At 39.4% G+C, this 26,204-nt stretch overlaps 1 long non-coding RNA gene across 1 annotated transcript in view; it reads left to right on the top strand.

Annotated features, from left to right (window-relative positions):
* The first annotated feature begins 324 nt into the window (after positions 1 to 324).
* LOC149917225 (uncharacterized) overlaps positions 325 to 26,204 on the top strand; it is a 52,955-nt gene continuing 27,075 nt past the window's right edge. The window contains exon 1 of the long non-coding RNA XR_016468185.1: positions 325 to 408. This is a non-coding gene — a long non-coding RNA (uncharacterized LOC149917225). The remainder of the gene's footprint in view (positions 409 to 26,204) is intronic.

The following is a 26,204-nucleotide window of genomic DNA, read 5'->3' as shown; positions in this document are numbered from 1 at the left end:
ACCTAATCACTATGAGGTGAAGCAGTACTGTTAGTCCAGGGATACGACCGGGAGCCATGCACCTCATGGCCCTCATTAGGGCACCTCAGCTACGTGCTCAGACCTCTTTGGTTCAGTGAGTCAGTCAGATTTTAGTGGGGCCAAAGTCATGGAGGGAGACCAGATATTCAGTGCTTTGGCTTCTCCTGTTACACTCTGTATAGGAACTGTTGAGTCATGGCCTGAACCACTGATTGATCACCTGAGGCAAGGACTGGGTCAGCCCTGGGAGCACAGGTGAAGGGGTGGAACCTGGCTGCACCTCTCTTAGACCTCATTTAATGGCTGGCTAGCACTGGGGAAAGATTTCTTTCTGAAGATCTCTCTTTTGTAGTGCTTTTCATTGCAAGCCTAAATCTTCAGATGCAGGTGAGCATTTCTTCTCTGTTTGTTCCTTTGTCTATCTCACTGTGGTACTCTTTTCAACTGTACTTTGTTGACTGTACACACCCTAATTGCTTTCCATCTTTATTAAGAAGTATCTTCCAAGGTAGTTAATATTAATGTGCTTCTTAGCTAAATGCAAGTAGAATGGAGGTTTTTTTTAAAAAAAAAATAAGCCCTTCTGAAATTGGCTTTTTTTTCCCTTCTAGACTCTTTTATCACTCTTGGAAAGTAGTCATGTACTGTCTGAGAAACATCTCTTGATATTATGGCAGCGTTTTCATGCTGCCCATTTTTTCTCATACCTTCTCAAATTCTTGGTGATGTTAATGTAGAGCATGGCCAAATTATAAAGGAATATCGTATGTGCATGAAGCAAGGAAGGAGGTTGAGCTGAAGTTACCTAGTATTTTATAATGTAATTCTTTTATAAATGTTTTATTTCTTTAGAAAAGAGGTGAGAGAATCTGTTTGTAACATCTGAATAGTGTTCTACTTTTAGTATTGAAGTATTTTTTTGCTGAGATTAATTAACAGAGGTGCCATTTCAATCCTTATGGTTGGCAAGAGTTACTTAAGGAAGAGATGAAGAGTGATGTTGGATGGAAAAAGGGTGGCAGGTGTGCAGGATGCAGCTGTGAAGGCACCTTGGGGAAGTGGTAAGTTTAATGGTAGTGGGAGTGACGTGGCTACTTGCGAGTAGACCTGTCCCTAGCATCCATGATGTTCTCTGGAAGATGAGGTCAGGGTAGGGAGTCTGCTGGCTTTAGCAGAACTGCCTTGGCCTTGGGCTGTGGAGAGTTTTTCTTCAGATCCTTTTTAATGGAATTTGAGCTTTAATACGAAGCCTGACCTGTCATAATCTGTTTTATTGTAACATTAAATAGCTTACTAAAATAGTGTAATTAATGGTAATGACTGGATTTCTTTACATGTCCTGGCATAGAGATACTATTCTGTTGCAACATGATGTGCCCAGGTTATGCCAAAGGGTTAGCACATTAGTTTCTATTATTGCTTACTGTTACAGTAGTGTTGTGGTTTCACTTATGATAGAGCAGCACTGTCAGAGACATGAAATAGACCTTTTAAAGAAAGAAAAAAAAAAGATGGATTTGTCTGAAAACTTTTGGGACCAGATTAAGTTCAAGGTGCAACAGGGAAAAAGAAAATCAAAAGAGTCCTATAACTCCAATACAGCTGTTAACTTCAAGTTTTTTTTTGGACTTTTTGTTGGGCCAGTTCAGCGCACAAAGCTAGATGAAAACAATTAACTGGGTTTTTTTTGTTGTTTTGTTTTTAATTCCAAGCAGTAAGTCAGCGTTGTGCTTGCTTAGCATGCAATTGAATTGCTGTAGGCTGCTGTGGCAATGCCACTCAAGGTCATGGCTCCGTGAATATTTCTTTCAGCAGCAGAGCTAGCTGGAGTCCCTCTGCTCGAATTCACCAGGTAGCCTGTGTTCTGCTTTCTTTTGACACAAGGTGAAAAGGAATTGGCTGAAGCTGCCTTTTACCATACGTTTTGTGAGATATTAATGCCTACATAGTTAACTAGCGTAATTTAGATGACGTGCAGTAACATGCTAACTGCAAAAAACATTTTTTTCCCCTAAGCTTCCCAGTGGTACATGCCAAAATGTGGAAAACTTAACACAGGTGAATCATAGAATCAGAAACGACCTGCAAGATCATCTAGTCCAACCATCCTCCCATTACTATTGCTGTCACAAGTCTCTAAACCATATCTCGTAGATCATCATCCAGATGCCTCTTGAACACTGCCAGGGATGGCGACTCCACCACCTCCCTGGGCAGGCAAATTTGGACAAATCATCAGTCTCAGCAATGTATGTCAGCACCAAAAAAATGAAAGCGTGCCACAAAATGTTTGAATAGCAGTTACTTTTCAAAAATTTGTAGTCTGCTCACTTGCTGATAGTGGAGAATAGACAGAAATGAAGCACAAGTAAATTCTTTTGCACTGGTCACGTATCATAAAGAATTTGATCATTTTTACTGCTAAATATGTGTAGCTACATGCTGTCAATTGTAGCCCTTCTGCCAACTAGAGCAATCCTAACGTTTTACATCACAATCAGTCTTGCAGAATCCTCAGTGGGCAGCAGACAGCTTCTTTTGGAGAAGAAAAGGGGCAGATCTCCAGTGGCCATGCTGGTTCTCCTAGATAATCTCATGGGGGTGCCCCTGTGTGTGCACATTCACACACATTTGTACAAAGGAGCTGATTTTTCTATTCTTTCTTTGGTTGACTGCATTGCCAGAGGGAAGGAGAAATGCTCTGTGGGAAAACGTGTGCCTGTAATGGAGGATTAATTAATGTTAGCAAGAAGGTTATATTATTTAGATCAAGACAATTTGTGTAGTCCTTAAGGGAATAGGAAAGAAATATGCATCTTTTTAAACACCAAGAAAAAAATACCCCTAAATCTTTATTATTCTTAAGCAGGAGATGGAAGATTTTCCTTTATTAATTTTAAAAGATTCTGGTGAATTTCAAATACCAGTGTTAAGGAAATTTGACTTGGGAAAGGTAAAACTGAAATACTGTGCTCCAAGATTATTTTCTCCAGTGAAGAGCAGCTTGTGTGTGCAGGTTTACTTTGAATTAATAACTTGAAACCTAGAGAAGCAGACTGTGTCTTATTTTAATTGGGCCCCCTTTTTAACCAGTGTTTGTTAGAATCTGACATTAGGAGAATTGTGTCAGTTTGCCCCAGATCAATTTAGGAACTGCATTCCCATTCACAGAAAGGGTATGATTTTTGCATAAAAAGAAGAAAAAATGAGATCTGGGAACTAAGCAACTGTATGTCATTGCCTTGCCCCATCACGTCTGGAGATGTTGGTCCCATCGTGAAAGGGATCTGCACAGAAGAGATCTGTGCTACCAGTGATGTTGAACTATGGAAGAAGTAGGGTGGGCATAGGTACAGAGTAGACTTAAAAAGTCTTTGTTACTCTTTTCATCAACATAATGGCAACTAGAACTTCATTCTGTCTTGGTTATGCCAGATGGAAGCTTTGCCTTTTGATTCTTTTCAGAAAGAACAGGTCTTCTAACAAGAATTATAAGATAAAAGTGGGGAGAAAAGTGCTGAAATGCTTAAATGGTGCAGAAACAAACAGCCTGATGTGACTAAATGAAACTTCAGTCACTGTGGCATCAAGGTCAAGAGCATTTTACAGATCTGAACTTTTATATTGAGTGAAGAGTTGGCCTGGTCAAGTTATAAATATGCAGATAGATTGACGGTGTGACACCCCTGGGAAGCAATAAGATGTGGATATAGTTCTCAGTTCTACTCATATGGAGAGTTATTAGTGACCTTTAAACTGTAGAATATTCGTAAGCACCCAGTGAAGACACTAACAGGAAAGCTAAATGAGCTATCTATCTTTATGCTTACTCTGGGGGAAATTGGGACATTCTCATACGGGGAATGAATCTGGAAAGAAAAAGGTCCCAAACTGAAATGTCAGTGGAGGACAAAGTCATGCAGATCATAGCTCACCAGAGCAGTCAAAGCACCAGTTGGAAAGGATTCCTTGGGCTGTTAAAATATGCCTAGATTTTCAGAAGGTTGCTTTGGTAAAATGTAGATCTATGTAAAACAAATGTGCTTGAGCAAGGCATAGCATCATTGTGAGATAAGACAGAAAATTTTATAAATAAATAGTGGTTTATTCAACACGATTGGTTTACAATGACCACTACTAAAAGTGCAGTGCAATGCAGAAGAATGAAAGATACCATGGAACTGGAGCTGTTCAGAATATTCATGAATGATACGGGGAAAGGAGGGCGTAGTGAAGTGACAGAGTTTGTGTTAACACAAATTTATTTAGATTTGACAGTCCTGAAGCTGATGGTGCAGGTAAATTGTTACAGATGGATGATACAGAGAGGCTGAGTAATAAAATGGTTAATGAAATTCAGTGTTGCTAGGTGTGAAGCAGTGCACAAGAGGAAGAATAGCTCCTGCTATCCATGCCGTATCGGTTCTAAATTAGTCATTGTAGATTTCTCTGGAAACAATATTACTGTGGTTGGCAGAGGTCAAAAACATCAGCCAAACCTTAATAAAGAAATGTCAGTTACGATCAGAAAATCAAAAATGTCTGTTGGAAATTGAGGAAAGTAATGAGACAACATTGGGAAACACCACTAATGCTGTTTTTAAATTTGGGCTGAGTCTGTATACAGCACACCACAAGCATAGGGATGACACAGTCTGAATATATGGATAAGAGTAGGACCTGAGGAGGGTAAGGGGAGAGGGTTCTGGACTGTTCTCTTACAAGACTGAATTAGTAGAGGATGGTTAGTGACTTACAATACTGCTGACCCTTCCTATTCGCTGCTGACCTGTAATGGAAGCAGAAGGCCGTAAGAGCAGGTCCTTTGGTCTAGCGCAATGGGGAGGTTTGTATCTGCTCATTTTTGTAGCTGCATTCCTTGAACAACAGCTTTCTGTAATTTAGCTCTGGTAAATTCGCAATTTTGGAATATTCAGATTATCCACCCAGTAGCATTATAGACTATTAGGACTAAGCCACTTCTTACTTGCTGTAGTTGTGCTATAATAAATATATAATAAATATTCATAGCTTCATTACAGTTTATGGTTTCTCAATGTACTTACTAAGGGATTATTTTGGGGCTTTGTTTTAATGAGGCACAGAAACTTTAATAGTCCTTTCAGAGCCTTATGCAACAGTATGTTTTGCTTCTTCTAAGAGCTAAATAACTCTTGTTTTGAATGATTTAGTAGCAAACTCACTTAGTTGCTGTGTTGTGGTTCAATGGTCTGCAAAATTTTCTTTTTTGAAATACAAACCTATTATGTAAATACTGAAGAGCATCTTCAGGAAAACTAACTTTAATTTGTTTTAGTCTCTTTTTTTAATTTTTGTTTTTTTTTTCAAACTTTGCGATATCACTCACCAGACTCTTTTCTTCAAGGTATGCAAAACCAAATTGGTTTCTGACTAAAAGCATAATTTTTGCCCAGAAGCAATGTTCCAACTGAGTTGGACGCCCTCTGAAAGTTGAGGATAGATAAAGAGGAATTATCAGAGCACATTCCTGAGAAAGGATGTTAATGTGGTTTTGAACTGGTCAACCTCTATCTATTCTTGGACCCTTTGTCCTCTTGCTCTTGAGTTTCCTGCTTCCTGAATGGCTCCTTCACAGCTTAAACTGTGCAGATTTCAGGTTGGATAGAAGGAAAAAATTATCCTCAGGAAGAGTGTAGATGCATTGGCACAGGCTGCTTGGGGGAGGTGGAGGACTCTTCATCCCTGGAGGTGTTCAAGAACGGAGGTGTTCAAGAACTGTGTAGATGTGGTACTCAGGGATGTGAGTTAATGAGAATGTTGGTGGTAGGTAGATGGTTTGACTTAGATGATCTAGAAGTCTTTTCCAATCTTAATGATTCTGTGAACTGTCCTGAAATGCTGCTATCCACAGCACCTGAAGGTCTGAAATCAACTTTGTTAGAACCTATGGGAATAGATTTTTCTACAAGTCCAGTTTCTTCTATACAGAAGCCCAATTCTCTCCAAGGGGTTAATATGCTTCTGGAACATGGGACAAAATTTTTAATCAAAAAACTTCTTACTTAATTAGGGAACCTTACAGTTTAAAGGCTCTAAAAACTAAAGGTGAATGAATTCTGAAACACAGCAATTCCTGGCACAATTTGTAGAAGGTTTTGACCTTACAGATGTGAGCAGTCCATAAAATAGAGCCCTAAAATGCCAACAAAATATTTTGTAAACAGTTGGGGTGAGGTTGTGAAACTAACTGAACCTATTTGTCACACAGTGGTGTTTATTGAGCCATTAAGTCTATGTTATGAAAGGCCAAGTCATTAGCAGAGCCACTGCCATGCTGATAGAAAGAAAATGTGTGAGAGGTGGAAATAGCTGGGGAATGGTGTAACATTTTGGCTTATTTTTTCCTTTTCTAAACATCAGAAAAAAATGAAGTGTTTAATTAACTATTTACTCTGAATTTAACAACTTTCCCTTAGTTCATTTGCTTAAGTGCAGCAGCAATCAAGAACACATTAGCTAATGTTGAAGCTCAGCAAGGGAAGAAGCTAGAGGCAGGTGCTGGGGTCAGTGTGTGGAGAATCAAGTGACCATCACTCTCTTCCTGTTTTAATTTGCCTGCAGGAGCTTCCTAGAGTCACGGTGGCACAGCTGGAGTCACCAGTCATTTCCAGATGGAGCTAAGAGGATTGTTGTGAATAAATCCAGCTGGAAAATGTCTGCAGTTGAGGAAGTGTGTGCTGATGACTGGAATACTGCACTGTCCCATGAGTTTGTTCCCTTTGCTGTGTGCTCCATCCCTTGTTAACTAGTATGTGAGAGATTATGGCACCAAGCAGAAATAATGTGGGCCTGAGTTGAATTAATTCTCTTCCCTACATTCCCTTGAACAAATGAAGATTTCAAAAGCAACATGAAAGTATATTTTCAGAAGTCCAAAATCCCCCATGTTATAGATAGTAAAATAAGTAGTGACGAAGATATAAAAGGGGATATGTTTCTGGGTAAAGACAAGCACATTTATTAAAGAGAAAGTGTTAGGGATCTGCAGGCAGGGAAGTGCCTTGATTTACCTTACCTACAGCAGTTACAGCTTGATTATTTTCCAAGGTGGTTTTGTTGTTTTGTTTGATTTTGTTTTAAACTTAGACATGCTGATTGATGATATCTCTGTGGCATCTCAATGGTGTCTGCATATTTATTGTGAGCAAGGCCAATTCAGGTTTCCCCACTCAGCTGAAACTGGAGGATCCCTATCCTTTGTTTAGGGATAAGGGTTGCCTCTGTGTTATCTTCAGGTGTGTTCCTGCCATGAAGAAGTACTGTTTGTGGAGACTTTTAGAAGTGTTAAATAAACTCAGAGAGATTCCAGTTTGTCTTCACTTTGACCGTGATTCATAGCTAGTTACAAATGCAACTAGTCAATGTAGTAACACTGGGATGGACTCAGCATTCTGTATTTTCATACAGTTTTCTCTATTATGAAGTTTTGTGCCAAATATCATTTCACTCTAACAATTTATAGCTTTCCATTTAGGGACTAATTCATCCTTGGCTTGGAAAGAAACCCAAAGCAATAACCAAGCACAAAGAGAATCAGGAAGGGTGTCCCACACTGAGGAGAAAAAAAAAAATTGTAGTGCAGGAGTTGAAAGATGTAAGTTACTGCATTTCAGTGCATTAAGCAGACCTCATAGGCAAAAAGTTTTGTTTCCTTCTCTCCCTCTTGGATAGTTGTTATTTCAGTAAAAGCATGTTTAATCTTGGCCAATTAAACTTGCTAGCACTCAGCACTTTACTTGTCTTTTCTTCCATTCTTTCCTTTTTTTCTTTCCTGTTTTTTGTTTTTTTTTTTTTTCCCAAAGAGAAGCATTTACTGATAATGAACTTTTCAACCTAAGGAACTCTTTTGAATTAAAAGGATGGTAGAAGGATTCATTAAGAATAAGTATGAGCTTGATTTTTGATTTTTCAGATATTTTAACCTTAATTGATTTTTCTTTTAATCCCTGGGTGTTTAAAATCAATTGCCAAAGGTACCTGCTTCTTTCACTTGCTTGCAGTGGTAAGCACAACTAACTCTGCAAGAAAAGCCAACATCAGGCATTGCTTTCTGGTGATGTAAGAGAAAGGAAAGAGTATACGGTATCTTCAAAATGCTCCCTCCTTAAGAGAACAGTGAGAGTTCACAAACACTGAACTCAAGCCACGATAACATGACCACTTGATCCTACAGGCTCAGCAGGGCTGGTGGGATATGATGTATTTGCAATTATCTGGAAGTCCTGTCCTTGGAGACACTCAAGGTCAGGCTGAATCGGGCTCTGAGCAACCTGATGGAGCTGTAGGTGTTCCTGTTCATTGCAGGGAATTGGACCAGATGACCTCTAAGGGTCCCTTCCAACTCAAAAAAATTCTATGATCTAATCATCTAGTCTGCTCCTTTACCCCACCATAGGATTCACTATTCCTGAAACTTTAGCAGCTCTTGCCAATTTTTGCAGGAATATTGTAGGGTTGTATTTATTTGAAGCTGGTTGTTAGTGTCACGGATAAACACCTGCCATTCTCAAACAGGAGATTTTAAAAAAAAGTACAATTATTTATTTACTGTAATGCTGTAGAGGTGAGATTTACAAAAGTATAGAGTAGGCATTTTTGAAATCCTCTCTGATTTTAAAGGAAAAAAGATATGACTAAACAGTGAAGCTCTGTATATTGTTGATATGCTCCTGTCTGAGGAAGCCTTCATGCTTTTTCTAATTTGTCACCAAAAAGCCCTGCACCTGGCCATCATAAATGTCTGGAAGAGGGAAGCTAGGGGTGTGATCCTCTCTGTAGTGATGCCAGTTGCAGACTCCAAGATAGCACGTTATCATACACCCAGACAGATGTCAAAATTGTGTATAGCAGGGATGCTTAGTGCCATTCTCTAAAGTTTTCCTTATTTCTCTGTTTAGCATAGATTGGTAAAGCTACACAGTGTTATGTAATATAGTCATTGGAAAGCTGCTGGAAAGCTGTTGGGAAGCATAGGTTGCTCTCCCTCTGGTGCTGCTACTGGCACAACACCACCATTTTCCTTAGAGAAGCACTGACTAAACAGGGTTGGTAAATGCTGTGCTTATCAGCCTGGAGGGAATCTCCTGCTCACTGGTTTATAAAGCACGTTAAAAGCTTTAACGGGCTTTATGTGAAGATTAGGGAAAATGTAGTTGGACTCTTTTTGGGTCATCCTTCCACACGTGGAAGTGCTGCAATTCAGTGGATAAGTACCTCCAAAAAGATTGTACGCCCCCATTTCCAAATCAGACTAATGTTTAAATCCCTTTGATCCCAGCTCAGGCACTCTCCTGCAGCATGGGAGGAGCCAAGGGTTCATTGGGACATCAGAAATTGCCATTCTTGTCTCCTGGATGACAAGAATCTCTGTTTATGGCAACACTCAGGATAGCAAACTAACAACAAAGACAACATTTTTACGGGGTAGTTTAGAGTCTCAGTCAAAAATAATGGACCATAATGTGCCAAACTGCCCATCAGTTCAAACGGAGGGCTAGCAGTAAAAGTGCTTTCCAGTGTCCTGCTAACATCAGACCTACACACTAATAACCCTATAAAAAAGAAACATTTAATACTGAACATTCATAGGCTAGTTGAACGAAGGCCTTAGCCAGCCCTGGAAAAAGTCAGTGGAAAATTTTCTCTCTATATCAGCAAGCTTTGAATCTTCAGCTGTGTCCCATTTTATCAAGAGGATGGTATGCAGAATTTGATCGCAGCAACAGATGCTGTTTTCAGCAAGGGAAACAATCTTTTTTTTTTTTTTTTATGGCCTGGCACCTTGGAGGCAATAGAAATAAACAACTCTTTACACGAAAGCTGTAACATCATTTAAAGTGGAAGGACTCCTCTGTTTCAGTTATGATAAATGGTTACCTACCACTAGAATAGGAAGGCCTTAAAACTGAAGACTCCCAGCTTCTTTCCCTAATTCTATCTCAGTGTCATTATACAGCTCAGAGGAAGAAAAGTGTTCTTTCTGCTCTGGGTCACACAAGGTTCAGTGTGATGAAACAGCTGTAGTAGATGATATACCAAGTTTCAGTGGTATCTCTCAGAGATCCCTTCTGAGAAATCCTCTCCCTTTGGGCGGATCCTTACCTACATTTTATTCTATCAAAGCCTACTGTGGAGTCTTCTGCAGTTCCTCCTGCTGTATCTTCTTGCTCTGTGTTACAAGCAAAATAATGATGGCATGTCTTCCAAGTCCTGGGCATTTGTTCTCATTCTGCAAGCAACTCAGATAACTGTGAGTAACTGCTGTGTCATGACAACAGCAGCTGTATTCTTAAAGAACACAAGTGTCAGGGACTTTGACCAAGCATAATGCCTGAGATCTGTAGGTCTGATACAGCATATTGCTGCTTTTAGTAGTGAATGAGTTGCTTGATGTAGCACTTTGCAGCAGGCCCCAATAAGTGTATCAGAAAATCCTTCCAGTGTAGCTCTTGAAGGCTGCATTGTGTACTACACTTTCTTTAGTGGAAGCTGAACCTTCCATTTCATCCATCATCAGAAGAGAGAAGCAAGTTGCTTCACAACATTGCTGCCTATTAATCTATAATAAAAGCCTTTGGGAGCTTCTGGGTGCAGGGACTGCCTTTAGCACACTTATTACTGCCTGTGACCAGAGGTAGCCCTAACTAAGCAGGTTTTCTGGTAGGGGATAGAAAGAAATCCACATTGGAGCCAATTTGTTTTTTCTTATAATGGAGATCGCAGAAGATGGCAGCTGGCTTCTGAATGGGATTCGGAGTATTATTATAATATAAATTGCTGATGGGAAGAGGACTCCACGAGTGTCCCAGCTTGTAGATCAAAGCAGAGGGCTGAATCAGCTCATGAGCCTTTGCCCACATTGCACATGTGAACACTGCCTGTTCAGGTTAATGTAAAGTCTTTCCAGTAGTTTGATAGGGTCATCTTCTAGGTTTAGGTGTATGTGTCCTGCTAAGGATGCTGGAAAGCTCAGGATGCCCTATACTCCCTTGAGCAGCTGTTGGACCTACCAGAATCTGTGATCAAAGCTTTGCTGCCCAAACTGGTGATAAGCCTCATCTAGTGATCAGCCTCATCTTCCAGAAAGTCCTCAGGTATCTTCAGAGGACAGACTAGATTTGTGACATTGCAGTTAAACCTTCTACTTTTAAAGGTGCCTTTCATCTGAATTACTTCTACTCTACTCAACTCTGAAGCAATAATATTGGAATAGGGTTAGATCAGTGACAATGAAAGAACAGTAATTACAGCCACTGAAAATGATTGTTATTATTTACTAAGTGGTGCCTTTGAGTTTTATTCATTGTTTATTGTCATCATTTTATCGTACAGGCCAAATCATCCCCTATGCTTTTTTAGGACTGGAGGGTGTAAATTTCACATGTAGCACAAGCTTCCCAATATTTGTAGTGTAATCCGAGGTTGAATAGTAGGGTCTAACTACGACAATAGTGAGAACAGTGCTTGAATGACATAATGCTGGTAAAGATGTTTAAATCTGGCTGTCTCGCTCTTACAAAAGGTGTTTTCTTTTTTCTTTTCCTTTTTTTCTTTTTATTATTTGGCTTTGAAACACCAATATGAATTTTATTCAGAGTTTCATAGTGAACAGGAACTCTCCAGGGAGGGAAGCCTCAGCACGCTTGGTGTATATTTCAGACACAGATGGCAGCTTTATAGCAGAGAGTTTGCGTGTAAAGACATTGGAAAGACAATCAAAACATCCCATGAACTCAAACACATTTAAACAAAACCAGATGAAAATCAAAGGAACAATTTCTTGGGAACGTGCAGGGTACTAATGAATGTTATAGATCAAAGAGCTAAGGGTATATTCTCCCTGTGTTTGGCAGATTTTGCCTGCCAGACTTACAGGCCTTATTAATTGCAGCTGAGAGAGTAGTTCAAAGAAATAGTGGCACAATTTTCAGAGTTCCCAATACTGACTTGTGCCCACGTATTGTAGTTATAAGTGGCTAATATTGCCAAATTGCTAAACTTTTCAGTTTTAGCTGGATATATCCAATTCTAATGCAGAGCAAATGAAGGATAAAGTAGCTTGCAGAATTCAACAGCAGCAACTTCTATGCCTGCAGAGATGTGCATCATGAAGATTACATAGATGCTACCGCAGTGCAGTGCTGGATTTGGAATCATGCTACGACCTGCGCTAGATGAGAAGATGGAGTGTAACAAACAAGAATTGTTACTCTCCACAAGTACCACATTTTTGTGTCCCTCCTTTCCTTTTCTCCCTCCCCTTTTTATGGACCCAGGCAAAAATTGGCATTTGGGATTTTTGTTTTGTTTTTGTGCTCAGAAGTTGTGAGCAAAGAGAGCTACTTACTTAACAAGAAGAGTTAGCACATAGTTATTCACAAGATAGGTTGGTAGCAGCTCTCTTCTCTGGTAGAACAGGAGGGTTTCTTCCAGTATGCCCATTTAGATAGGATGGGGAGAGGCCCTGTTATATCTCTCTGCTAGGTTTCACTTTGTTAAAATTTCACCCTCTCCCAGCATCTCTGTTTTTCTGTGAAAGATAATTAGTCTTCAACCGATAACAACCGCATTACAGACACAGCAAGCCTTCTTAAGGGAGGCAAGAACAACGCCAGCCCTGCCAGGCAAGGAAGAACAAATCTCAGGGTTTCTTTCCAGATTTCCCCTCCCACCATGTGGCATCCTGCTGCTACCTCCAGCTTTATCCTCTCTGCGTTTCCCTCAAGAGGTTCGATTGCTTTCATCTTTGCATTTACAGATCTTTCAATGACCTGTCTCAACATGAGTTCCCAGCAGCAATAGGGAAAACGCTGATTTAGGCTGGAGGTGGTTGAAAGCTCACTCCTTTTATTCTTCTTTCCAAATCCTGTTAAAAAGAAGGAGTAAGAGGACCTCCTGGGTCTTCCCAAAATCCAGCTCTTTGCAGGTGTGTACTACAGAGTAGCTCATGTGTATTGATTGTATCAAGTATCCTGTTGATCACCAGTGCTTTTTGCATAAGAAGTGGCAGGAATATTGCTGTCCTTGACCAAACCATGTGGTTAGGTATCAGGAGTGGTGTTGAAATAATTTTCAACTAGGTATGGTTTCAAATGCAGCTGTTCCCAAGGTTTGCAAACCTAAAATCAGGTTGTGTTGATACACACGGCTTATATTTTTCTATCATCCTTCAGCTATTTAGACTCAATATGCGCAGTGCTAAGAGTAATAATTCACTCTAATGTTCAGAAACCCAGAGATGAATAAGAATGATACTGTGCTATGTGAAGAGTGGTGGCTGCAAAAATCACCACAGCTTCTGTCCTTCTGTTTGTATTCATGCAGAACAGAAATTCCCATAGAGGCACCGAAGTGAAGTACAGAAATCCTTTCTTCACTTACCTATACAGAAGTCCTAGTATGTAGGTTCCTAATAGTGTTGTGCTTCACAAAGGAAGTGTGTCTGAGCATTTGCCATGTATTGCCCATCAGGCTGCATTCCCAGCCCAGCAAATACTAAGTTTGGGGCTGCAAAATGCTTAGAGTGCTTTGTGTCAGAGGCATGGTGCAAATTTAGCAGAGTTAACGGTGCAGCATTGAGCATTTCATTCAGGAAAAGGAACAGTTGCACTATTCCTCTAAACGAGATTGATCTGGGATGTGTAGAAAAGCTGCTTGGTTAAAGAATTTTAAAATACAGCAGCTTGTGTGAACATAAAGAGAATAACAGAAGGTGTCAGTGATGAGCTGCTAACATGAAGGGTGAAAATACAGTTCTCCTAACCCTGTGAAAATGGGCAGGGGGTGGGGAGAAAAGCATAATCTTGTCATATTTTCAGTGCACAAACAAAGCAATAGGAGCAAAATCTGGAAATGCGTTGATAGCAACAATTATGATAATGAATTGATGAGCAAAAAAAATCACAATTATCATTTCAAAGCATTAGCAATGACTTCAATTTTATTTATTTATTTTTTTAAATGGTCTGCAAACAAAATGTTGATGGAACGGAAAATGTTTTGTCACAGCACATCAAAGTAGACCATTTCAACTTTTTCCTTTCTTCATCAAAATGGATCAATTTCAATTCTTTTCCAAAGAAAACACAATTCATTTTTAAAGGAGAAATATTCAGTGAATAGGATTTCCAGTTGTCTTAAAAAAAATAATAATAATAATCAGAAAACCTATGGAGATGATCATCACTGCATTGTTGCTAGGGGTAAAAAGAGTGGAGGTGGAGAGCATTAACTACTGTCTGGTCTATCACAACTAGTTATGCTGACAGACGCTGTGAATTTGTCTTTAGAAAAATGTTGATACGTGCACTACTAGCAGCATCCTGAGCTCTTGGGGTTCAGCTGTCCAGACTTTGCAGGACTCACATTCACTTCCATCAAGCCACTTCTGAATTCTTCACAATTATACCTTGATTAACTTGGCATGAAGAAAGTCTCCAAAGAGCAATGCATGTAATATGCTATTTCTTTCCTGGCTACTCCATAACCAGCTGAAACTAATGAGCGGTTTCCTACTGCTTTCAATGGTCTCTGTAACTGGCCCATAGAGGCATGGCATACTTACTAATGGTGGTGTTAGAAGGACTGGCAGAAGAAAAACAACTTTTGCTGGAGGTGTGTGAGTTGGATAATTTCATTGGGCAAATGGAGTTATGAAGCAGTAATAGAGAGGGGTTGCTGACTTATAAATTGTAAATCTATGTACTTAGCTGTGGGGGCCCTGTTTTATGCTGCGTATTAATTTACATTGTTTGATTTGCAAATAGACAGACAGAGACAAATAACTTATTTTGGGTATGCTACTATTCAATTTGCATAGCAAATAGAGCCTGAGATGTGTGTGAAAAATTCCCTGGACAACTGTATGCAAGTTGTTTAAAACTTTGCTTCTGCTGTGAGACATGCAGGTGGCTGAGTGTCATCTCAAGGAATGCATGAAATTTACAACATTCATTTTAGAGATGTTTGCTCAGAAAATAATATCCTATGGTTGCTTTGGAACTTGCAAATCAATTCCTCACCTTAAAGTATTTATGACGCAAAATTTTTGTGACTGCAGCACAAATCTAGGGGAGAAGCACTTGATGTTCAAGGCTGTAGAAATTGTATTCACTGAATCATTTTAGTTGGAAGTAGCCCTTGAAGGCCATCTGGTCCAACTCCCCTTCAATGAACAGGGACACCTAAAGCACCGTCAGGTGCTTGGAGCCCCTCCAGCCTGACCTTGAGTCTCTCCAGGGATGGGGCATCCAGCTCCCTGGACAACCTGTGCCAGTGCCTCAACATCCTAATTGTAAAAAAAAAAAACAAAAAAAAAACCAAAACAAAAAAAAAAACCTTCTTCCTTATATCCACTCTAAATCTCCTGTTTTTTGTTTGAAAGCATTTCTCCTTGTCTCATCACAACAGACGTTGCTAAAGAGTCTGTCCCTTCCCTTCTTATTGTTCATGTTATTCCTTCATCCACAGACACTGCACAGCCCTTTGCTTGAACATCATCATTTCTTCAGTGTCCAAAACATGTTCTTCTGTACCTCTTGCTTGAAATGGTTCAGCTCAAGTACAGCAGTGTTTCACAGATGTGAGGTGGATCTCAAGGGTGAGCGTCATCAATCATTAAACAAGCCAAGATTCTAGAATAAGCTACTTAAGCTGGCAAAAAGGAAACATGAACCATTGCAGAGAGTAAAAGAGATGCAAGTAACAGTGTTAGCTGGAGGAGGGAAGCGTGAAGTATAGAATCTAGGAGACACTGAAGGAAATATCATCCACATCAACCTTGGCATGTCTGGTTTGAGTGAATTCTCAGCAGCAGGATTTCATTAATTCATCTCTTTCATCATTTTATTAAGCATTCCCATTTTCCTTCTATGTGACTTGATTCAAGCAAACAGCAGCACCAGAAGTGTATGGGGAAAAATGTGCAGCATCTGTCTTGAAAGTGACCTGCTTTTCTTTTTAGACAACTTCTATGCCCTATCCAGGCTTTGGAGTTTCCCTCCTGGATAATGTAAAATGACACAAACAAGGCTATTTATATCACTGCAAAGTGACTACATGATGGGATAATTAGCAGTGCTATATCTGCTGGAGTCAACGATAACACTAACGCATTTTCATGTAAAGCAACACAAACAACAGTGCCTGCAGGTTAAACAGTACCTGAGCAGCTGATATGACTCCTGCACTGTTATTTCCAGGAGGCAGTATCTACCAGCTTCATTCATGCATGAGGCACAGTTGTAATGCTGTTTTTATTACCTATTGCAGTACTTGCCCTCTATGCAGGTAAATGATTTTTGCAAGCAAGTTTGCTTTGGGCAAGTATGAGTATTCAAGATGCGTTTTGCAAACAAAGTTGTGTGGATTTGTAGACCTGATAGTTAAAATATGACTTAGGATGAAAAAGTCTATGCTGTTCAACATTGTCTCACATTGTTACTCATGGGTGGAGACCAAGAGCTTGTGCTGTCCTTTGGTTTACATCTCACTGCAGGAAACATAGCTAGTCTTGACCTGAAGCCATTTAAGTGTGATTCTTTCAGCCTGTATTAAGGTAAATGAGAAAGATTCTAGTTTTGCTGATGAAAGCCTTGGCTTCTTCTAATATTAGTACAGATACAAAGAACAAAAACTTGTTATGCTCTGTTTCAGTGTATGTCAGTGGTTAATCATACTCATTTAAAAATGTTTAATATGTATTTGCTCAATTTCAGTTTACATAAATTGGCTGTTAAGTTTTCTCTGCAAGATTAAAGGGACATTTTGTGTATCTTATTTTCCCCCTGGGAAGGCTACTAATGCTCTAATCATGGCTGTCTCAAGTCTTCTTTGAGATAAGATCAAATTGTCTCTCTGTAAATATTTTTCTCCATCCCTTGGGCTGTGTTTGTGTCTCCTCCCTGTAGTTTTTCAACATCCTCTTTAAAATGTCAACATCAGAACTGGACATGCCATTCCAGTATGAAGGAAGTGTGCCAGCATCAGGTGAGTATTGCCAGGCAGGAAACTAAAGTTATTGCTCTCCTTCTCTTCGGTGCTTGCCTCATCAAGGAATAAGTTTGTTCACCCATTTTATCACCCTTTCAAAGTACATTGAGAGTTGTTCCTTTGTTATGAACGATAAATATTACTCACTGGTTAATAGGATTCTGTTCCTCACTTGGTATCTAATTTAGATCAATAATACTTTGTTTCCTTTGGCTAAGATGCACTTCAGATGGGCAAAATTTTCAAAGCAAAATCTGTAATTGTCCTTACTGACCATTATTCATCATATTCCTCTCTGAGGAACAATTCTGTATTTACCTTTAGATCACCTATATATACGCCATAGGAAGGTGGAATAGGAACTCTGCTATCCAGGCTTGTAGTGCTGTGAACTCTAATGTAGATCTGTTTCATATTTCACAGAAAGATGAGGAAAGTCCTGTTTAACCTTGGTAAAGAATAGCATTATGATTTTGAAAAGAAACTGGAGAGTGACATGTAGGTGAAACATTCTGTCAAAGTTCCAATGCTGTCAGCTAGTGTGAAATATGCCACCTCCATGACTAGAATTTATCCTTTCTCCAGCTTGCAGCTGCTTTGTGTTAGCAAAGATTTTTGCCACCAATTTGTCTGGATTCCATAAACAAGTTCACCTAGGATACAAAAAACTTTGGGCTCAAGTCAGTTAGGTATCTATCAGGTCTTTGCCTGGCAAATTATCCTAGTTCTGTCCAATGAGCTCTGACACAACAATTCATTATCTGAAGAGGAGAATAGCTTTTCACAGAGTGAAAGCCAAATATCTATTTTTTTTAATATCAAAGTTACACATGAAGCCAGTTCTAAAAACCCTCTAGTGGTCTATAATAACAAGAAGATTAAAATCCTGTCTCTTGCATAGTAGTCCAGGATTGCAAAATGGTTTCTTATCGAACAAAGCTGCTGCCACAAAGACAGTGTCTTGCTGACTGTATTATGCAGAGCAAAAGCGTCAAGCTTTTAAAAGAGTGATTTAACAGAAACTGAGAACAATAAGAAAAATCTAGAGAGTGTTACTTTCCAGCTAATTTACTCTCATATTATTTGAAAGTGCTGCTACAGCTTCCCTCCTACAGGACAGGGCACATCACTGGAGCACTCTCAAACAACTCAGATGGTGCAATGGGCTTCCAAATAGTATGAAGACCTCTGAGAAATTAAGTGGAAATTAATGTTTATCATCTGTTCTGATGCAAAAGCTAGCAGACTGTGCTGGGAAACCATCAGGGGTAAATTCAGAACAAAGGACCTACTTTATTAAATTCACTGTTAAGCTGTGGAACTCCTTGCTTCAGCAAGGAGTCTCAGACACAAGAATTATGTGATTTCAAAACATTACCTTACAAGGTAATGGAAGAAAAAGCCTTACAGTGTTTTCTGGGGAGACATGAGAGCAGCCTTTCAGTATCTAAAGAGGGGCTATAAGAAGAAAGGAAACAGACTCTTTAGCAAGCTGTGTTGTGGTAGGACAAGGGAAAATGGCTTCAAACTGAATGGGGAAATGTAGATTGGGTATAAGGAAGTTTTTTACAGTAAGGATGATGAGGCACTGAAACAAGTTGCTAAGAGAGGCAATGCCAGATGCTTCGTTCTTGCAGATACTCAAGGTCAAGCTGGACTGGGCTCTGAGTACCTGATGGAGCTGTAGGTATCCCTGTTCATGCAGAGGAGTTGGACCAGATGGCCTTTAAGGGTTATTTCCAACTCAGATGATTCTATGATTTTGTATTCCAGAGAAATTTCACCATAATTCTCTTTTTTTATATTCTTCCTTTGTTTTTGCTGGTAAGAACTGGAGCTCTAACCCAGTAGACCTTTTTTAGGTAACATTTACCTTCTTACACACGTTACACACATACTCTACAGTAGTGGAGTCATCTAATTTCTTCTAGAGTTTAGTGGGATGTTAGTATGAGGAAGATGAAAGATTTATTGCCCTCAACCAACTGGAGACAAAGTAAGCTGATGGAGAATCTCGCTACATAGGGAATCAGACTCAGTATTGACTGGTGGTAAGCAGCTGTTCTAATTACAAAAAAAAAAATAAATAGATCTGGCTACAGGTAAGATGGGATGGTAACAGGAAAGTATGGTGATGAGGTGCTGTGTTCCTTCCTATGAAGGCCAGAGTGTGTGAGCTGCGCTGGGTGTTTCTCATGTCTTAATGAGCACAGCTGGCTCTCACAGCACAGCTCTCTCCATTGAGGAGATGGATGAGGCAGAGTTGGACTAGATGATCTTCCAACCTTAATTATTGTATTATTCTTTTCTATGAGATCTCCCTGAGAAGTATCCATACTGGATGAGGTATGTGAGGAGACAGGAAGAGGGAGAAGGAAATTACACCTTCTCTAAGCACCATGCTCTTCCAGAAAAATCAGTCTTATGCAGAAAAGCCATATAGCACCATACAGAAATATTGATCCACTACCCTAATTCAGAGAAGTTATATTTAGGTTCCCTTCACTGAATATCATTGCATTTTTCACTGCAGTTTTTCCTCCTTCAGACTTTTCTCTGTGTTTCATCTTTGGTACAAAGTTATTCTGAAACTCAAGTGAAAAACACTCTCTTTTGCACTCCTTTAGCCAAATTAGACCAACTGAAAAAATAAAATATAAAAGCTTCTCCCCAGCTGTGGTTATTTACTGAATAGGAGAGGGTTAGCTTCTTAGTGGAAGGCAGTACAGAAAGTTAACTACCCCGAGCTGCTGTATTAGATTGCAAACCACAGATAACTGGTGGGATTCATACTTCCTGGATAATAGCAACATTTTTGAGAATGAAGCCTGGGGTGCAGAGACTGACTCAGTGTCAAGAAGCAGTGTATGCTGGGAAGCTGAAGTCATTGATAGAATGCTCCTGGTCACTGAAGTCTAAAATAGCTTTGGTACTGGGTTCAGGCTGAAATGAGTTTGAGACATTTAATGGTGAAGTGCTGTTGTCAGGCTTAGTAGCAATACATAAATAAAGTCTTTGTTATTGACCTTCATGGGAAGTAAATACAGGCTTTCTGAGATACCTCAAATGCATAGGTCTACCTCTTAAAGGCATCTCTGTTCAATTTTTTTTTAAGTCTGAAGGATCTGACCATTTATTTCTTACTGTGGAACTGATAGAAAGGCTGCTTCTATGGATAGGTTCAACTCTGACTTCAGAAACTTTAATCAACTGAGGGGTCTTCAGGCTGATTTTGTTCTCAGTTATCTCTGTAGAAATTGAGTAGCCTTATCTAAAGCAGCTGATTGTCTAACAGCATAGTGGTGGACAGTGTATACTCTATGTAACTTGGTTTTCTAAATAAACTTCATTGCTTTAAATCACAGCAGTCCCTTTCAAAGAGTATCTGAAATCAGTTCCTTGCAGAACCAAGGGAGTAGCAGAATTCAGTGTATTCTGTTTTCTATTTCATTCAGTCCTGCACTTAATTAAAAATGTGAAGAATAAACCTAATATTAAAAAATCAATAAAACTACTTTTGTGAACAGTGAGCTTTTCCTCTCAATTCACAGACAGGTGGGAGGAGAAACTTGTTCTTCCTGTTATGCTTTAGATTTTAGAGTGATGTAATTACTCTGAAAAGTGCTTGCATTATGGATGATGGTAGAACAAACTCTATTTTCCGTTCCTAGCCTTCTTGTCTGTGACTAGCTATATGTCTTACCATCTTTACTTGCCTATAATTTATGGCTGCCAAATGAAAAGGATTAGCCATTCTAATCATAGATCCAGCAGTCAATTCCCAGATCTCTGGGAATTCTGAGTCAGTGAACTATATTGTATGTGGCCTTTTAACATTAACAAGCAGTTTTAATATCGTTGGCTCTTTCATAGTTCAGGTTTTTTTAATCGATGACGTTTCAGTAGTCACTGAAAGTAATTACATGTATGAAATCCATATTCTTTCTGTTCTGATTTATTGCCTTTATTTAAGATGCTGCTGACTGCAGAAAATGAGAGCAAAACTCTGTATTTTCAAGTAATCATTTAGGTTGGAAAGGCCAATAAGATCATCAAGTCAAACCATTACTCCATTCCCTCAGCACCACATCTCCACGGACTCCAGGGACAGTGACTCCACCACCTCCCTGGGCAGCCTGTGCCAATGCTTGACCACTTCTGAGAATAAATTTGTTCTAATGTCTTAATATGGTATTTTCTTAGGACAGGCTCTCCAGGTTACACCTAGATCTTGTGCAAAAGGTGAAAATCAGAAGTTTTTTTTTAGTCCTTTAAGACATTAAAATGTAGAACTTTAAATTTTTTTGCCCTCAGTCTGAATATTCCTGTGAGTTAACTCACTGTGGACAGGCCCATAACTGCAAAACATTGTTAGTAAGTCTTCTTTTTTAAATGAGCTGAAAAACTTATTTAAAGTACCTTCCATCATGGAAAGCATTTTCCCCTTCATAAACCTTGAAGTGCTACAGCAATGCTGGAGCTGTCTGCATACAGAATCTTGCCTGTCACTTATGTAAAACTCAAATTTCATATATCAAGGGCTTGTGTGAAAATTGCTTTGAGTGTTAATTGCCCAAATGATTCAGCTTTATAAGAGCCTCTCTTATGTACTTGAGTATGTCTCATAGCAAACTGAGTGCCAAGCTCCAATAGTGAGCCAGCTGTGCTCTGCTCCCAGATGTTTGAAGAAGATAATTCTTGCCCATCATATCAACCCCCTTCCTAAAGTCCTGAGAAATTTGTTTAATGAAGTCATTAATGCATAATAACGGATCTCTTCATTTTTTTTTCCTGTTAAAAAAATACTCCCCCTTGAATGTACGCAAGTTTGCCTTGGCTCATAATTACAGTAGCACTTTGTCAGATTAGCTGTGCTGGGGAGATAAAACAAAAGCCATCAGTTCTGCAAAATTAAGAGTCTGCCAACATCACTTAGAAAGGATAAGATCCCTCTGTTGTTTTTTGTTGTTTTCCAGGTCATTTTAATTTTCCAATTTACCTGTTGCTGTATGAATTTTTGCCGGCAACTTAATGAAAAATATACCCAGTATTAAGTCTTGGATTCTGAACTATTTATTCAGATCTCAGATACTGCATATTTTTGTGACCAATGTGCATTACTCAGTTCTCTTTTAAGTCAAAGTAGTGATGCTGCTGTCAGGAGATCTGTATTAATTGGTATCAGCTGCCTGTGGGCTGAGCGGAAGTCCTGGATCCAGCACCAACAAAAGTTTCTGGGCAGTTCTGCTCAGGCTTTGCCTGTCAGTACACAAATGCAGAGAATTCCAAGGAGAGGATTTCTGTGCTGTGTAGTGATAAAATATTTGTGAGATCCACAGCTAGACAGTCATAGTGAGTGACCGTCGTCAATTCCTGCTTCTGTCTGACTCATCTGTCAGAAGAGATTTTTCTCCTGTACATTAAATGGGTTTGAACAACCAGAAATAGGTACCAGGTTAATTCAACCAGTCTTTGGAGCCAGGCAGCTCTTGAATCACAAGAATGGGAAGCTATAATAAAGAAGGGGACAGACTTTAGCAAGGTCTATTGTGATGAGACAAGGAGAAATGCTTTCAAACAAAAACCAGGAGATTTAGAGTGGATATAAGGAAGAAGTTTTTTACGATAAGGTTGGTGAAGCACTGGCACAGGTTGCCCAGAGAGCCTGTGGATCCCCATCCCTGGAGAGACTCAGGGTCAGGCTGGAGGGGCTCTGAGAACTTGATGGAGCTGTAGGTGTCTGTTCGCTGGAGGGGAGTTGAAATAGGTGACAATAAGGGTCCCTTCCAACCCAAATGATTCTATAAATCTTGTTGTATTTACATAGCACAGGTGCTAGGATAGATGGACGCATTTTCCACAGCTCCCAAAATAGGAATAGAGAACTCATCTGCCTTCCCCAGTCTGTGTGTTTATGTGTTTGCCCACCAACATAGCATTTCTAGCCCACAGGGTGTCCTGGTCTCACAGCATGTGATCCAGCTGCTTTTTCAAGTTATGCTCAGCATCTGTAGCCTTTCAGCCATTTCTGAAGTAATTTCAAAGTCCATTTTCCCTGGTTCAGTCAGAGGTGATAAGACCCTCATGGAATTATTTTGACTGTAGCGAATGGCCCTTGCAAGCTTCAGGCAGATGTTGATGCAGAGATTACTGAGGTTGCATGCAGATCTGAGAGATGTGAGGCAACAGAGCTGCTGGTGGTAGTGGTGGGAGGGAGCAGCTGCTCTGAAACACAGCCACAGCAAACAGTGCAAATATGGGTGGTCAGACTCTAGATAGCTGTCCTATTCTGTGAATAAAAGTGAAACGTTTGCTGGTATCCCTGTCAAAAGGATACATCCAAAACTAGGACATACCTAAGTATACAAATCATTCCTTTATCTTTTTCTCTGTGAGGTTGAGGCATACCAATGCAAAGCTTAATATTCTACGTATGTGCTTAGCAAAAGACTTTAAGAAAAATTATTTGTACTAGTATCTTGTCCTGCTAGCTTTAACATGAAATGCTGTGGTTTGCAAGGTTGTTTTAATGAGGTATTGTGCAGACAGGTTATGTTGCTCAGAGTGCTGCCACAGCACCCACTGACTGCTAAGGGAAGTGACAAGCATGGCTGACTCCTCCAGCTGCTCAATCCCAGGTCTGCTTCTCATCTGACCACTGGGGCCCAGCCTCTTTCCAAGGGACCCAGGGTATCTGACCAGGCTGGGGGATGCAGCTGTGTCTCAACATTTTGCCTACTGTTTTCTTTTCTTTACTTCTTACCATACCAATCCAGAAATCCTTACTTAGACAACATTACTTGAGTCAACATGCCTATGTTCCATCTCTTTCAATATCAATTAGTACAACTGACCAGACTAGGTCCTTGTCTCTTTCTTATTATCCGTTGTTGCATTGGAAAAGGTCATTGACCAGGTGCGCTCAAAAAAGCTGATGCTTTCCTTCTACATAATCTTAGACTGATGAGACAAGTGAGCATAATGTTCTGCATGCCAACAGTTCTGGAGCAGAAGGCTATATATCTTTGGAAGGATCGTTTTATTTTACTCCTATCAGGAATTTCATCAGCTAAGCTGTGTTGCTGTTGAGAAAAAAAGAGGAAAAAAAAGAGGAAAAGAAGGAAAAGGAAAAGAAAAATGTACACTTAATTGGGTCTCACTTCAAACCTGGACACTCAGTAGTCTTCCTCATAATGACAAATAGAGTTCTTCACTCCTGCTTTCCCAGCTCCTCATAAACCTTGATGGCTTTTTTGTCTGGGAATGCCATTCTGGCCAATTCATCCTGGAAAACTCACGTTGGGCTGGCTGTCAGTTCTTGTTCCCCATTCAAGTGTCTTAATTAGCAGAACATGAGAAATCTCAACAACCCCAATTTTCTTTAAAGTCAGTATATCTTGTGGCTTCAAGTGTTTACCAACTGATACCTTTAATATTTTTTTTCCTCTTGGCAAGAAGTTTCATCTCCTGAGTTTTTCAGTACTGACACTGCATGCCACTTGTTTTTAACTGAGGGGATTTTTCACGTGAGAAATATTTTTATTAGGTGCACTTGTTCCTTTGTGATCTATAAAACCTTAGAAAAAATAAGCTAAGACTTAACTATTTAAATTGTTAATATGTTGCAAATGGCTATTTTAAACATTCTTTATATTTCTCAGAAATTCATAATTTCTAGTTTGAGGGGCTTTACTAAGTGAATAGATTGAAATAGGTGAACGTTCCTGCTCTTCTTGGGAACTGATTGTTTTTCTGTTCCTTAACTCAGAGGGCTCATGGTGCTCCTGCGCTGTCTGTTAGACATTATACCATTGAAGGGAACCTCTGCTGAAATGCTGTAGCAGGAAAAAATATTCATGTCAGCTTCTTGTCAGGGCAGAGAGTACTAAAATTTATTTTTGCTATAGGTTATTTAAAATGGATACTCACTGAATAAATACTGCGCTGTGGTGCATAGAGGCTTACTGGAAGACACTTGTATTTTTTATATGCTATCCCACTGCATGCTTATACCTATATACTGACTATGTTCCTGACATACAGCATCTGAGAGAGGCACCAGTCTCAGCTGAAAACTTTCACTGGCTTAACTAAATCTGAAGAAACTTCTGCTTTTAGCTCTAGTGATCAAACTTCTAGCTTTCTTGTGGCCAACAGCTTTAAGTTACCAGCACATATAACTGTAGAACCTTAACATTTGAAGAAGATGATAGATTACAAAGTGTTTCTGTTAGGAATAATTGAGCTTTCTCTGAGATACCTAAGGTTTTTGGCTTACTTGTAGAATCCAAAGGGTTTTCTGTTGTTCTTGCAAACCTTAGTGTGGAAATCGAAGAGGATATCCCAAGTCAACTTTGATTACCAACTGAAATGAAATTAAATTCCTTGAAATCTTCAGTAGCCACAGAATATGCCATGACTTTAGTGCATCCCTATGCAGCCTTACCTCGATAGAAGATACTTTCTGGAAGAACACTGTTAGAGAGCTTAGGAGGAGTTTAGAAGTACCATCTTAAAATGACCTTCACAGCAATAATGTATGGAAGCAATGCTGGAAAATGTCCCCAGATAGGTAGTAAATAAAAAACAAAGATATGCTCTTTCAGATGCTGTCAATAGTGACTACAGATATCTATAAATATATATTAAATACATAATTTTAGGAAACTGTGTGGCATTTTCTCAGAGGTTTAATTTTCCATAATAATAGCAATAAAATGAAACAGAGCCCTTCGAAGGTGTGAACTCCTGCCTGGACTCAAAGCAAGGCAGAGGAAGGAAATGAGTGATTATATGTATTTTCCCAGCTCCGCCTTAACCCACTGCATGTAAAAAGAGAGGGCAAGACCTGGGAAGATACTGCACAAGAAAAATGATTATTAGATAAAATGACACAAACACATTCCACAAATGCTACTGCAAAGGGAAGATGGAATAAAAATAGTACTTTGTGAAAAATTTACTATATACAGCATAGAACTGTAGGAAGATAAATTGTTCTCTTGAATAATAACCTCTTATTCACCTGTTTAATTAGAAATGATTTTTCCTCAGACTGAGAATTTATTTACCCTTGATTACAGGGAGGAGATAATTACAAAGAGTTAGAAGATTTTATTTGTTTTTTTTTTCCCAAAAACAATTCAACTTTG

Source organism: Phasianus colchicus, chromosome 7 (genome assembly GCF_987193195.1).
Source record: "Phasianus colchicus chromosome 7, bPhaCol1.hap1.1, whole genome shotgun sequence".
Taxonomy (NCBI): Eukaryota; Metazoa; Chordata; class Aves; order Galliformes; family Phasianidae; genus Phasianus; species Phasianus colchicus.
The sequence above is the reverse complement of the archived record's forward strand: the minus strand, read 5'-3'. Positions and strand labels throughout refer to the sequence as shown.